Raw genomic sequence first — 15899 nt, 5'->3', positions numbered from 1 at the left:
ACAGGGTACGTTTCCACAATAGTCTCTTGTGTAACAATTTGCAAGTTGATGGCTTGCAAAGCCGGAAGTAGTGTGAAATGGGCTGTGATATATGTCATGTACACACTCCAATGAATAGAAAAATTTATTGTATCTGCAACATGGCTCATATTCTTCCGATATGGAATAAAAACATTACATCAATGTTTGCTCGATCGGTGAAATTTCTCAAATTTTCCCTGCAAATGTGTCAGCGCCTAGTCGTCTGCAATGAAATACTAGAACACGGAACAAACAGTTCATGCTACAAACATGTGACTAACAAAATGTTATTTTGCGCCATTATATCGATGTAGTTTTATCATGTCCATATCACTGGGGGCTGACGAGGTCAAATCGTAGTCCGTTTCGCTACGACGTCGGGTATAGGTTTTACTACGAAAACATTGTGTAAATACACTACTTAATCAGGCGAGTTTCATCTAATCCTGGTGTTTTATGGATTAGAGAACGGAACATCCAGTAATAGTAGGCACTTATTTTCAATAACAAACTAATAACAAATACGCGTAATTGCAACCTTTAAGTTTATTTTAAGCTAAAATCGAAATATTTTGATTTGAAGCAATGCATAAGGTGGTTATTCTGTTAAGATAGCTAATCCCGGTTACTTAAATAAAATAAAACTACATGTTACTTTGATTCAGTGTACATTACACATTTTAAAGTGCAAAACAGGTTACGAACATATTTTTTAATTATTCAAATGCTTTTTTTCGAAGGAAATTACAAGTCACTTTATGTATAGGTTTCGCACAGAGTAGGTATTGGTTGCGCAACGAAGTACAAATATAATGTATAGGTTGCTCAACGAAGTTTCTGTATCCATTTCAGGACAAATTACATGCAGTTTGCAGTTACTGCAGACTGCCATTTCCCAGTGCAAAAGATGCCGTGCTTCACTGTGCGCATGAACATCCAAACGAAAAGGTTGAACTCGGTGAAAGCCGGCAGAGTCCTGGTATACCGTCACTACGCCGGCACTCACCGGGACTATACCGGCATCAGACCCGGCAGAGCTGCGGCAACGCCCCGGTTTAACCGGGGAAAACCGGGACTCCACCGGGAAAGAATTCAAATGTTTCATACCGGTTGTTCCCGGTACAGTCCCGGTTGTTCCCGGTGCCAAGCCGGTCGTTGCCGGTCCTACCTGGTGACTCCCGGTTCATCCCGGAGGTATTAAACATTTTAATACTTTCCCGGTGGAGCCCTGGTGGAGCCCCGGTTGTCCCCGGTCGTCCACGGTTCATCCCGGTGGAGCACCGGTTCATTCAGGTAGGGCCCCGGTTCAACCCGGTAGATGCCTGATCACGCACTGGGGCTCCGCCGGCATCATAGTGAGACTGGGCCTTAACCGCATTGTAACACGAGGTAAATTTACCGGCTGTCATGTACGCAGTAAACAATAACCTGTGACAGAACCCACTGCCACACCTTTACAACAATATATTGGTTATGCAATTGCGGCTTTGTGCCATTGGGGTCCTACTTTCCACACCTTACGCTGTGGATTTTACAGGTAAAATCATGTATACGAACATGAAATTCATCTCAAAATTAGTTGACGATAACCGATTTTCAAGAAAATTCGCTTTGATATATACAATGTAAAAATCAAATTCCGTATGAGATAAATAATGATCGAAGTTGGGACATGGGATTTACTTTGACATAAGCAGAGTTTTGTGATAAGCGAGTTGGGGATAACGAGAATCGAATGTTATTTGATAAAGAGTACCGCATGCTGAAAACCTATCGTCGGTCTGTATCAAAATGAACGTATAAGGGATTGTCACGAGGTAAAGATGCGTCATTTTTATTGAGACCGACGACATTAGGTTATCGACTCTCAACTGTCATCTTATATTATATGGATTTTCGAGTTTAATCGTTTCATTTGGCCTAGTCGTGAATTTAATTATATCATAATAATGTGCAATACAATGTCGACTGTGCGCTTCGAATTATGTTGTGCCGTTGTTACTACCTCTTCCTCAAAGGAAACATCCAGCCACTCCATGACTCTGTATTAACTTTTTTTTCTTTATTTTGCCTTCGAGAGATAACCAATACGTCTTCTGTGAGAAACGCATACACGCTAAAGAGTTGTCGTAGCGAGGCATATACGTATACTGTCAGAGACATGATCATGCCTAATAATAATATTTAGCCTTTATTTCTGATAGCTGAGTCACCCTACACATTTCTAAACACACCAGTGGCTTAACGATACATAGATCAATATGGAAATTGTAAAATTGTGTCAATTAAACACAGTTGTAAACCTTAATTGCATTTTTAAAAGTGAAACTTGACTTCGCTTTGAAAATCAGCGGTATATTTCATGTTTAACCGCATAAACCAGACACATCTTGGATTATAATTTGATGTAACAAACCTATGAAATGTCATTATGCTTAAATTCAGAGTTTTGTTATTAGAAAAGCATAATCTTACATGTTTAAAACACAATTTTCGACTAATCCGTTCTCGATGTCATATGTTTTTAAACAATGTTTTCGTAGTAAAACATATACCCGACGTCGTAGCGAAACGGACTACGCTTTGACCTCGTCAGCCCCCAGTGATATAGTATATACATTTACAATTTTAGCGGACAACTTAAAATCACAGTGATGCTGCGAAATCGTGTCTCAATATCGATCCCTACCAAAACAGCGTTTGGCAGAATATTTAATAGAAGACAAAATGAATTGTCTCTACTCAAACATCGCTTCTAACACCGACACAATAAGTTAATGTGTTTGCAAGAAATCCCAGTATGTCTTGGATTGATATTTTGCAAATCATTGCGTGTATTATTACATGTGACACTTAACACAAAATATGTTAATAGTAATTAATGTTTGTTCTCTCAGAGAATGCATTATTTCCGTTTGGTAGCGATCTATCTATGTGTTTGTCCTTTCGGAAATACGCCTGAAACTGATGAAATCAACCGAAAACAAAACATGCAGTCAATCTTTAATAAGTAGGTGATACTTTATACATTAAATTGCTACAAATTGTTTTTTACCAAAAAATAATGCTGATATTTTGCTTTTTTTTATGTTGTTTCGTTTGTTTTTAATTCATTAAATGAAAACAAAACCATTACGTCGATGTTTGTTACAGCTTAACGGTATTGGTCTTCTTTCGGTTCAGGTGTCGTGTATGAATCTCTGGAAATTGTCATTACAAGTATCTAAGTAAAACAAAACAAACTTTGGGAAGCGTCTCCTACATTGCCGTCTGACTGACGTCTGTATCTGACTCAGCGTCGTCTAAATGGGTCAATACGTAGAACAAAGTGTCGTCGGCTTCAGGAAAATCAATGGGAAACAGAAAAATACGCTGAAATAAAATCAAATGAGTATCAAAATAAATTTGACATCAGCAATTATATTTTATCACAAGCCATGTGGTTATTATATAGAACTTATGTGTAATTCATTGTTAAAAAAGGGTAAAAGTAAGGACGGAATACCATACAGTCAGGCGAAGCGATATAGACGTATTATATCGGATGACAACAATCCGTCATTGCCAATCATAGGAGCCGCAATAAACAAGTATTGGGACATACTTAACCTGTCACAGAAAGAAGTGTGTATGAAACTTATAAGCCCATACTGGCGTTAAAAAGGCCTAATAATATAGGAAACTTCATTACACGTGCTCAATTTACGAACAGTTTGAACAGTTCACGTGCGTCCAGTGCCTGTGGAAGAACACGTTGCTTCCATTGAAAATCCATACACGTTGGAGAACAATTTAAAAGTACAGTAACAGGCGAGCAATGTAATTTACAGAAGAATATGAATTGTGCATCTAAAGATGTAATATACCTCATTACATGTCAACAGTGTAAGAATCAGTACGTTGGACAAACCATGCAACCGGTGTCAAAAAGAATGAACAGTCATCGATTTGACATAAGAAACTTTTCTAACCCTGAATTTTCAAATTTGGTCGCATCACATTTTAATGAAGATCACCACAGCGCAAATGACTTTTCCTTTGGTGTTTGGGGGGAACGCTCCCACATGGAGTGTTTGGGGGGAACGCTCCCACATGGGATAGTACTTGTTGTTGTTGTTGTTTTTTTTTTTTGGGGGGGGGGGGGGAGAACGCTCCCACATGGGCTAGTACTTGGTGTTTGGTGGGGAACGCTCCCACATGGGCTAGTACTTGGTGTTGTATTTTTTTTTTGAGGGGGGGGGGGAGACGCTCCCTTATGGGGAATAAACCAAACTTCGAACCGAAGCAGGTCGGTATGCGGACACCATATCCATGACACCACGGCGACCTTGACAATACTTACGTTTGTCCGTGGAATATATATCTTAGTGCTTGCAGATGGAGGAATGTGCTTACGCTACCGTATACAGTTTGCATATTTATAATGGATTGTTAAAACAGTCGCTTCCAAATTTACTGACATTTACATGTATAGTTAAGAAACTCAATAAAACAAATTTATGAGACAATTTTACAATTTTCATACTCGTTGCGTTTTTCATGTAACGAAGATTTTTGACCATCATACGTACATAAGGAACATGGAATAGTTTAAAATGAATATTTACATTCCGCCTAATGATATTCGTCTGTTTATCGGTGACGAAAATATTACAATTGATTATCATTATTTATTTATTGATTTTTTTTTCAAAGATTGATTTTTGAAAGATTGATTTTTGTATCAGATTTTGCATTTTTTTATTATTCTAATCATCATCGTCATCTTTATCATCGTTGTCGTCATCTTCGTCGTCGTCGTCGGAATTGAAAATGAAGTTATTTTAACATTTAACTGTATAGTTAATTTTATTTTTTCACATTGTACAAAAGAAATTATTTCTTAATGTGAATTCTTCATGAAATAAAGTTATAATTATTATTATTATTATTATTATTATTATTATTATTATTATTATTATTGTGTTTTTTTTATGTTTTTTTTTTTTAATTTTTTTTATTTATTTTTTTTTTTTGGCGCGTGAACAAGCACTCACGATAAAGTTATATATGTTAGGGCGAATTTTGATTTAAATTTAGTTCATACTATAAAAACAAAATGTTCAAAAGAGATGTTGAGTAAAGATATGTTTTTAATCACACCGATCAGAAATGTTGGAGTATCAGGACGCAACAAACATGTTTTTAAATCCAATGAGCACGTGTTATGTGCTGATAATAACGTGAATGTTCTTAGGATGTAAGGTTTTATTGTTATTTCAAAAGATATTAATTTCAAGTTGAAACAGTGTATGCCGACCTTTCGAATATACCGATGGGTCGAGAATGTAGATTTATTTTTTGTGAATAAGAAGACAAGCTTTTAATTTACTTATTAAGCAAGTTTTTTTATTTACATAGGCATTTATTTTTAAAACAATTATGTAAACAATATTAAAATTTCGTCAATTATACAAAATGATTTATGCAGTATGCCATCATCAAACATATAGAAAGTACACAAAACTGTTTTGCCTGTACATAGGGACCTTCTTACAGACTGATAATTTAATTGATAGATTTGCATTGACGCGTAGCGTAATTGTTAGCTGGTAGTTATTTTTTATCCATGAAGAGTTTTACCATTTTATTTTTTTATTACTAAAAATCATTTTTCAGTTTGTCAAAGTTATTGTCAAATCTATATTACATCATTGGAATAGCTAAATAACATGTAAAAGAACTTTAAACACACAATAAACAACTAACACTTTTGTTCTGAAACTCAAAAGCAACTTGTAACACTAAAATACATTTAAGATTAAACAAAAAATAAAAAATATTGCATTATTACATGCGATGATTTTATTAGATTGCATAGAGTTTTGAAGTCAACAGTATTTGCCTGTTATTTCCTATGCGTGTAATGAAATTGAGCTGCGTTCTTGGAAAACGGGGCTTAATGCATTTGCGTAAGGGGGTCGCCCAAAATAAGCTTGTGTTGTCCGCACAGGGTAACCAGAGACGACACGTTTTGTTTCTACGTAGTTCTCGTTTAAAGGAAGTCTCTCCTAAACGAAAATCCAGTCATGATGTTATGTGTCGTGTCTGATGAGACTGTGCGGACTACACAGGCTGATCTTGCATGAGACATTTCGCACATGCTTTAAGAATAGTTGTCACACAACGAGGCTTAATTATTGATTCCATTTAAGATCACGTGTCTGCGAATAAAGACTCCGAAGAAAGCGTGAAATCTTTCCTGAAGTCACTGACAAGGAATAGTATATTCATTGTCAATCGTGTCTTTAATTATCAACATTGAATAAAAGTAAAATGTGCGATTTTGCCGTAGCAATTTATTAAATATCATTTAGGCGATGTTTTGGATTCGCGGTGAATGAGACATATATGTACGCTATAACACGAAACAAAAATATTTGCATACAGGTCGCAGTGGCGAAGTGAATAATGTGTTCGTGATCAATAGGTCACGAGTTCGAGCCCTACTGTGGGATCCTTCTTTAGATTTCCCCTATAGACACCAAATGTTGGTTCTAGTCCCAGGAAGCGGACTTGAGAGCGTGTCAATTAAGCTTTATGCTTTCTATGCAATCGAGCTAAAATGAATATTTTTTTACTAATATATACATACGCATATTCAAACACGTTTTTCCATTTCACTCAAAAAACACAAGAATCAGCAAAGGAACCTGGAAATTTGTTTTCCAGTTCGCTGCGAGACGGAGGTTCCCTTTATGCCGACGGTATGACTAGAGCCTTCTCCGGCGCCATTTCCGGCGGTGGCAGTGGACCGGATACGATTGCTCTCAATGCAGTGAATCGAATAATTGAGAACATAATTGCCAGTGGCGACACCAATAAACGTCTCGTGGAAACCCTCGAGAAGTTGATCAACCTCCGAGACGTCGTGAAAAATAGACAACAGCGCAATGGAAATCGGGCGAACGCGGAACTGAATTCAGAACGAGTCGGCATGGAAAATGAACGGTCACAAGCACAAGGCCAAACATCGGAACCGGCTGTTGCTGAGCGCGACTTCCATAACAAAAACTGCTGCAAGCTTGGGCAGATCTGCAGCTTCTAACGAGACTCCTGCTCCGCGCGCGATACAAAATACTGCTCAAACGCACCGCTGTGCTGCATTGGGCTTTCCGGCGGCGGAAATTTCCTTCCAAGTGACAGTTACGGGAACTGCGTGCCGATCTACGACTCCTACACGTGCGAAGAGGATGCAGATGATGTGCAAAGTTTGGCAGCGTTAAGCGGCCGTTGCACCGGACATGACACAATTTATAGATGTAGGCGCCTGCTAGCGCGGTCTGTTGTGTTTTTATCATAAGCTCGTTTAACAACACTTTAAACGTTGTTCTTCGCGTGCGTTAGTTTGTTTGGGGATATTTCAAGAAGAATACTGTATATGATTTGTGATCACTTACTATTTAATGTAGAATGTTCATTATGATTTGTTGTTTGAACTATTATTAAATGAGTGCCTTAGTATTTATCTTACTACACATACGCAGGATGCATAGGTTCAGTACAATCGTCATTATTCTGTGACATCGTGATTACTCGTGTTAAATCGTGATTACTCGTGTGACACCGTGATTACTTATGCGACATCGTGATTACTCGTGTGAAATCGTGATTTCTCGTTCTACATCGTGATTACTCTTGTGACATCGTGATTATTCTGTGTCATGAATTTTCATTAATTTCGTGAGTTAACCGATTCTCAAAGTGAAGACCACAACAAACAATTAGTTCTTGTTAGGTTTTATTGTTTTTTTGAAGGGAGGGGGGACACAGTTCAATGAATTTACGAGTACACAAATTTGTAAGTTTTTCATCCACGAGTTTCATACCGCCGTATATCAATGATTCTAAAGTATTTGCTCGTTGGTGAAATGTACGAGTGTTCTGAGGATATTCCTAAAGTCGTGCTAAATTGAATTGAAGTTTTAAAATGCTGTCCTTCTGAGGTAAGATCGTACACATCAGAGCCTCGCTCTGGGAAAACGGTGCTTAATGCATGCTAGACAAATATCGTCCTAGATTAGCCTGTGAAAATTGCACGAATCAGGGTGGATACTGTCCGCTTTTATGATATCGTTTGGTTAAAGGAAGTCTCTTCGTAGCGAAAATCCAGTTAAGGCGAAATTGTAGCCCCTAATTAGCACGGGAGAACTGTGCAGGCTAATTTGGGACGACACTGTTCACACACGCATTAAACCCCGTTTTCCTAAAGCGACGCTCATTTGATCAGTTTCAGTTTGTGAAACTCTCGTTTAAATATATCCGTAAAGATTTGATTTTTATTAAATTTGCTTTAACGCTCTGCACGATTTAGAAACATTTCATTTAACATAAGTGTAGAAAAAACAAACAGCCGATTAAAATGTGTATATTTAAATTCCCCTTTTAATGCACATTTCATATACAAAAGTACTTTTAATGTCGCTTACAATCATTTTTAATGTGTATTTTATATGAAGTCATGTTTATTATTCTCATGTGTGTCGTATATCATATTTAACTCCAATGTTTACACTTTTAAGTCATGAACGTTGAGTGTCCATCTAGTTAATAAAATACTGTAACGAATTGTTTTTTGTTTTTTCCCGATATCTAAATGAAATCACGACTAGTATTGATGATGCTGATATCTAAATGAAATCACGACTATTATTGATGATGCTGATATCTAAACGTAATCACGACTATTATTGATAATGCTGATATCTAAATGAAATCACGACTATTATTGATGATGCTGATATCTAAATGAAATCACGACTATTATTGATGATGCTGATATCTAAATGAAATCACGACTATTATTGATGATGCTGATATCTAAATGAAATCACGACTATTAGTGATGATGCTGATATCTAAATGTAATCACGGCTATTATTGATGATGCTGATATCTAAATGAAATCACGACTATTATTGATAATGCTGATTCTGTAACAAGTAAGCCTCGCTCTGGGAACACAGGATTTAATGCATATTCGTAAAGTGTTCTGGGAGCACGGGGTTTAATGCATATTTGTAAAGTGTTCTGGTTACACGGGGTTTAATTTATGTTCGTTAAGTGTTCTGGAAACAAGGGGGATTTGATGCATGTTCGTATAGTGGTCTGGGAACACGGGGTAAAATGCATGTTCGTAAAGTGGTCTGGGAACACGGGATATAATGCATGTTCGTAAAGTGTCGTCCGAAGCAACACTTTCCGTTTTTAATGTTCTTTTCGTCCGAACGAAGTCTTTTTTAAACGAAGACCATGTATTAGGGGAAAGAGTCATCCCTGATAAGCGGGTCGGACGTTATAGACTAATTTAATACAAGTATGAAGTATATTATATCCAAGCTCGGTTTCATTTGTTTAATATGAAGCAAGAACATGAAGCATACTTGTACCAAGTAAATATTCTTTCCTTCGTTATACTTATACATGGAACATTCATTCGAATATTTAAACATGCTGGTTAATAGGAAAAGGGTCCAGGATTCCGTATGTTAAAATGTAATTTTTCAGTGTATGTTGCATCAGTTGACACGTTTTAAACCACATCTGAAAGGTAAAACAATCAACAAACATCCTTAGCTAATGGCAAAATTGTCATTATAGTCCGCGTATCTAAATCACGTTGCTTTTCATTCGTTAAATGACGGCTAATAAACTAGTTTGGCGATAATGTTGAGCTCACCGGTGACGTCGGCTATCCAGCCGTAATAAGCGTGCACGGAAGCAGTGACGCAAGGGACAACATCGTGCAGGCAGTCTCCGGACCCGAAACGGATTATTTCTGTAGCTCCCAACTTCCAGTCCCCAGCCGACACAACAACGGACCGCCAGAATCATCCCGTATAGGTCAGACAGTTTGGTTTAGCATGTATTCATTAAAACAACAAAAATAGAAACAACAACAATATTTATTCCGTAAAAATAACAAACTCATAGCCTACAACCGAGCTACTATGTCGAAATCACAATCGTATTTTGCAATGTTTGGTGACATTTGCGTTCAAATTCTGATAATTATTAAATAGCCTGTTTTCATTGGTCCGCATGTTGATAAACTTAAAATGTGGTCCATTCTCATCTGATTCATTACGAGAGTGTGTCATCACACCAGGATGTCGTTACACTGTAGAACGGTTTTACATTCATGTTTTAGAAATTGTAAGTTGGAAATGAGCAGTCTCACTAAAAATGACGAATACCCCCCCCCCCCACACACTTAACAACCGCATTTAAAACGCGCCAGGATATCGAACGTTGTTATAACCATGTTAAACAAATTGTAATGTACGAGATCGGCAGTCTCAATTATGAAGCAAATACTTTCCCAAATTTTCACTTGCGAAGCTTACACGAAAAAGCTTCGCATTATGCGTCAAATAATCACTAGCCCCTTTTACATTTGAAGCTATTTCTGGCCGCAGTTTCACTTACAGACCTTACACGGAAAAGCCTTAAGGGATTGATATACCACTAGCCCCAGTTCTCAGTCGTACTTTCGAAGCACGTGGGCGCTTCCGGTCCCCCACTGGCGATGCAGACGACTTCACTGCGGAAGTTGTAGTAGCCGTTCTCTTGAAGCCACGTGGTTCGGCAGATTTTGGTTAGCACGAGATGCACGCGTTTCATTTGAAGTTGCCACGCAGGCGCCATGGACGAAAACGGGTCTGAAAAAGATTTGTGTTATTTTAATATCTCGCACAATTTTAACACGGTTTCGAGGAAATTGGAAAATAATTTTAGAATGAAGTTATAGAATAATGTTTAACAAGATGGAATGGTTAACACCACCGGCGCGCCTCTTATGTCACATGCGAACATTCTCTTAACACCCCTAAATGTACATTAATGTAGATTGATGGAGTTGCCTTAATAAAAATGAGCCTCGCTCAGGGAAAACAGGGATAAATGAAAAGTGTCGTCCCAGATTAGCCCGTGCAGTCCGCATAGAGAGAATAGAGAATTATTTAAAAAATAAATTCCATTAAAGTAAAAAGTGTCTTCCCTGATTAGCCTGTGCGGATAGGGTACGCAAATACATTAATCCTCGTTTTCACAGGGCGAGGCTCACATACATTCATCATAATCATACAAGTAAGTGTTACTTTAATGAAACTGTAAATATGATAAGTTTACATGACCTGTCGCCTCTTTATATATACATTTTTTTATGGTTTCAGCTGTTTAGTTTGAATGACTTAAATTAGTTCATTCCAAATGGCATAATACATGTATTGTGAATCATCCAAACGTGAACAGTTATCAAGCCGTTTCGCAGAAGAAAATAACGCGCACATTTCAAACAAGTGTATCCGTTTCAAACTGAGAACGTTATGATGAAGGTGGTGATGATGATGATGATGATGATGAGGAGGAGGAGGAGGAGGAGGAGGATGAGGATGATGAAAATGATGAAGATGATGATGATGATGATGATGATGATTATGATGATGATGATGATGATGATGATGATGATGATGATGATGATGATGATGACGATGATTATTATAATCATGGTATTCATAGTGCTGCTGATGATTATAATGATAATAAGCATCATAAAGAGTTCTATTTTGGCGATAATAACGCTGTTGTTTAACGATAATTACGTTACGCCATCCTTAAATGAAACCATTTTACGATCTCACTATCAAGGATGACTTCGGTCGCTCCGTGCCAAGTAACGTAACATTCGGCATCAACGTAAGCATCATAAACGGTCGACACTGACGTCACATGCGCAACGCCGCTAACCGGAAGTAGCGGCGATGAAAAGGCACACCGGGCAGTTGTAGTTGGAGAGGAAGGCCGGATATTCCAGTCGCAGTATCGCGATATCGTGCGCCGGGTAGGGTTCGCCTATGTATCCAGTCTCTTTAAACAATATAGATATGAGTGATAGTAGTAACGCGTGTACGGATGTAGTTTTATCAAAAGGCATTTACATAATGACTCTTATAAATGAAAGTTAAATAATAACCATTTAGTTAAGCGCTTAGTTATAAAGCACTTGTATCTGTTTTTATAAGACAGCTTTTTTGGTGATGTAGCGTTACAATACTTTATCGTATGTTTTGGTGACCCGAATCGTCTGCATCCAGTCATCGGAAGTGAACAAAGAGTCGACGCTGAGGACTACCGAGTATTCTTTATCCGAGGGCAGCCTTTTTATTATGCAATAAATAAGCGACTTACATTGCAAAATGTATCATTCACATTGTGTTTATATATTGTACGTATTTTTTTAAATAACTTAACAACTCCATTTGTGCAGGCGTTATATGATTAATTAATCAGGAAAATCTTCAACAAAAGCACACATTATTTTAAACTTTAATCGACGCTTTTGATGTTTTTTTCTTTATTTAAAGGACATGGATATAATAAATACATTAATTTAATATAAATGAATCATTGCACAGTTAATGTATGATTGTCGTTTTCAATTTACTTGACTGTCATGAAATGTGAAGCGGATGCGTTATATCACGTTATAATCAAAATGGCGACGTCCATGTTTTTTCCGCCGTTTATACCCTTTATTTCGTTTGTTTAATTTTTTTTAAATGACTCACTTTCCAGCTATATCAGTAAACATGTGTGTGTTTTGCATATCTACACTTCATGGGCAATAGCATATTTTAAGTTCCAATTTAATCTACTGAGACATTTCCAGACCGAACTTATAACATTTCATGTGGAATAAAACTAATTGATATATAACCAGGTTGATTTTTGTTTAATTGTTTGCGTTTTGTGATAATTCTGGGCAAAGTATGGGGTGAATTCCTCAATCGTTTTAAACCACAAATGTATGTAGTGATTTTTCAAAAGCAGTCACATCCGCTGTATTCATTCGTTTATGTTTAATGTATTGTATGCATTTCCTCCATTTGTAAATAAGCAACCCGTTTGTAATAACGGGGCTTAATGCACGTGTGTAAAGTGATGTCCATATTAGTCGCCCACACAGTAGGACGGAACTTACCACTGAGTCTTGATTTTGGTTTTGAAGAGACTTCCTTTATATCGAACAATTCCATATTAAAGGAGAGTGTCGTCCCTGATTAGCCTGTAATCCCCTTTTTTGCAATAGTGAGGATCATATGAATATGTCATTTGCATTCAATAAATGAATTGCGCACAATTATATACTCATAATGATACTGGAGTTTCATTTCTTACATATATCTAATGGATGTTGAATTATATTAAGAACCTACGTCTCCTAGATTTAAAGCCATACAACATATTTTATAACTTTGATATATTCCGGTTTCAGGTTTCAACATTAATTGGCAATCCGGCATTCTGCATTCAAAAGATATATGACTGATACAGGGATTCTAGATGAACAAATATAACAATCAAGAAACGCTTGAATAATAATATATAATATGCAAGATTATATAGTGAAGTGGTGCGTTTTAAAATGCCCTTCTACAGCAGCTAGACGATTTACATTATCACATTTAGCAGAAATTTTGCACTGCTTTTTAAGCTTTAGAAAATTTGTGAACGGCATCATTAATATTACAGAATGCATCATTAACAAATTGAATTGGCAATTAACAGTCATGATTTGACATTTGGATTGACATTACAGTTTGAGTTTATGAAATTGACTCATGGAAAAATGCTTAGATTTAAAATCACCAGATTTAAATTATAACAAACACTGACAAATGACAAATTCAGTAACAAGTCATGTACATAACTCTTCAATGCGTTAAAATAACGGACACATAACATTTTAAAGGAGCTTTAACTGTTTAGTAATGAATCAAACAAGCCTTCTCATTACGTTAAAGAATTGTTAACAAATAGTAAATATGTTATTTATTATGAAACATTGTAAAGTATCAAATTAATTTACTAGCGCACCAGTAATAATTGTGTGATGTTTTCCATCGTTAGCATATATACATTTCCTAAAAAACAAACACTATTAAAAAATGCCTCAAAAGAAAAGTTCTTTTATATGCTTGCGCTATCAATAAATAATACGATATTAATAAACAAGATGAACGATTTAGTAATATCACAACTGGTTATTTACCTGATAATTATTTTTTATAAGACATTTGTCATTGACAGAGATATGAATAATTCAGCGCTTCATTATTCTTTTCGGAACACCACAAGAAGCGGGAGTGTATCGGCCGGCTAAGACTGGCATTCCGCCCAGACGCCCAGAGTGATAGACAAACAGTTTCCTTTCGTCGTAATTACGCCAGCAGAGAAGCCGAGTATATTATTTAAAACAACAACAAAGAGCCGAGCTCTTGGAAAATGGGGCTTAAAGAAGACGTATAAATTGTCGTCCAATATTAGCATGTGCAGTCCGCACACGCTTATCAGAAAGGACTCTCCGATTTTATTCTAATGTTCGTTTAAATGAAGTCTCCTTTTAGCGGTAATCAAGATTAGACGGAGTGTCGTCCCAAATAGACAAGGTTAAATGGGATGACATTTTATGCACATTCATTGAATTGCGTGTTAAATTATGCAATAGCGAACATCTTCAGTGCCTTCAGCGCTTTGATTATACTAGTCATTATCCCCAGTATCCAAATTTGACTTTGGGTTTGATTTATTAGGATTATCTGCTATCTTCCTCATCTCGAACTAATACTAATCATAATTACAAATTATAATTAAACATTCCTTTAGAAATAACGTGTTAAAACAACAGGTTACTAAGCTCGCAAACCAGGGTCCCTAAGTTTTAGTTATTTGTATACTATCGATTCTCCCCAGTATCCGAATTTGACTTTAGATCTGCTTTATTTGGATTACCTTCTATCTTCCTCGCCTTGAACTAATAATAATTATCAGTGCTAATTATAATATAATTTTTGAACAATTCCTTTGGATATACCGTGTGAAAACAACAGTTTACAAAGCTCGCAAAACAGGCTCCCTAATTGCTACTCAATACCGTTCCGTCATTTAAGCGTAAGAATAGACTATATATATGTATAGTGCTCCCATTTAATAATAATTCGGATTAAGGCGATTAGCACTCCTCGTTTAACATCCAACAACCTTTAATTAGCGGTAGATATTCACTCGCCCGTGTAAATAACAGCTCATACAAATCTAAACACTGCGCGTGCGGCGACCCTGCACACAAAAACTAGTTATATCAAAGCGCTGAAGGCACTGAAGATGTTCGCTATTGCATAATTTAACACGCAATTCATTTTTCAAAATCAATCGCAAGTTTGAAATGAACACACGCCATTCAACTTTAAAAAGTGTGTGTCATAGCGCACGGGTCGAGTTTTGTGTGCACTTTTTATCATCCTTATTATTTCATAGAAATAACTAAGACACAATAAAAACAGGATGCTTTTTTGGAAGTTCTGAAAGCAAAGAAAGTATGATGAAAATGGTAATGAGAACTTAATATAAAGAAAATTTGCAGTCACCATCAGATTAAAGGAATATTTTTTCTAATATCAAATGACTATCTCACCAAGAATATAAATTCATAATGAAAGTTTCGTGTACAAAACTTTTGATTTTTGACACCATATACAAATTCAAAATATACAATAATCTTCGTATCTTGTATATGGAGGAATAAAAGTATATAAACATTGCTGTTTATGCTTTACTTGTTACCCGAGCAGTTCACACGGTGTCAACAACGCTAACATAAACATAGGTATAGAGCACTAATGCGCTTTTAGGCGAAGCTGTTTCAGTTTTCATCTTAGTGACTTTAACATAACGCCAACAGACACGCATGAATATTTTCGAATATTTAATAAGCTGATTCGAGATACAACCTCTGAATTTTTGCTACATCACTGTGTATGTGCTCAATTCAAAGGATG

This window comes from Dreissena polymorpha, chromosome 1 (genome assembly GCF_020536995.1).
Source record: "Dreissena polymorpha isolate Duluth1 chromosome 1, UMN_Dpol_1.0, whole genome shotgun sequence".
NCBI classification, from domain to species: domain Eukaryota; kingdom Metazoa; phylum Mollusca; class Bivalvia; order Myida; family Dreissenidae; genus Dreissena; species Dreissena polymorpha.
The sequence above is the reverse complement of the archived record's forward strand: the minus strand, read 5'-3'. Positions refer to the sequence as shown.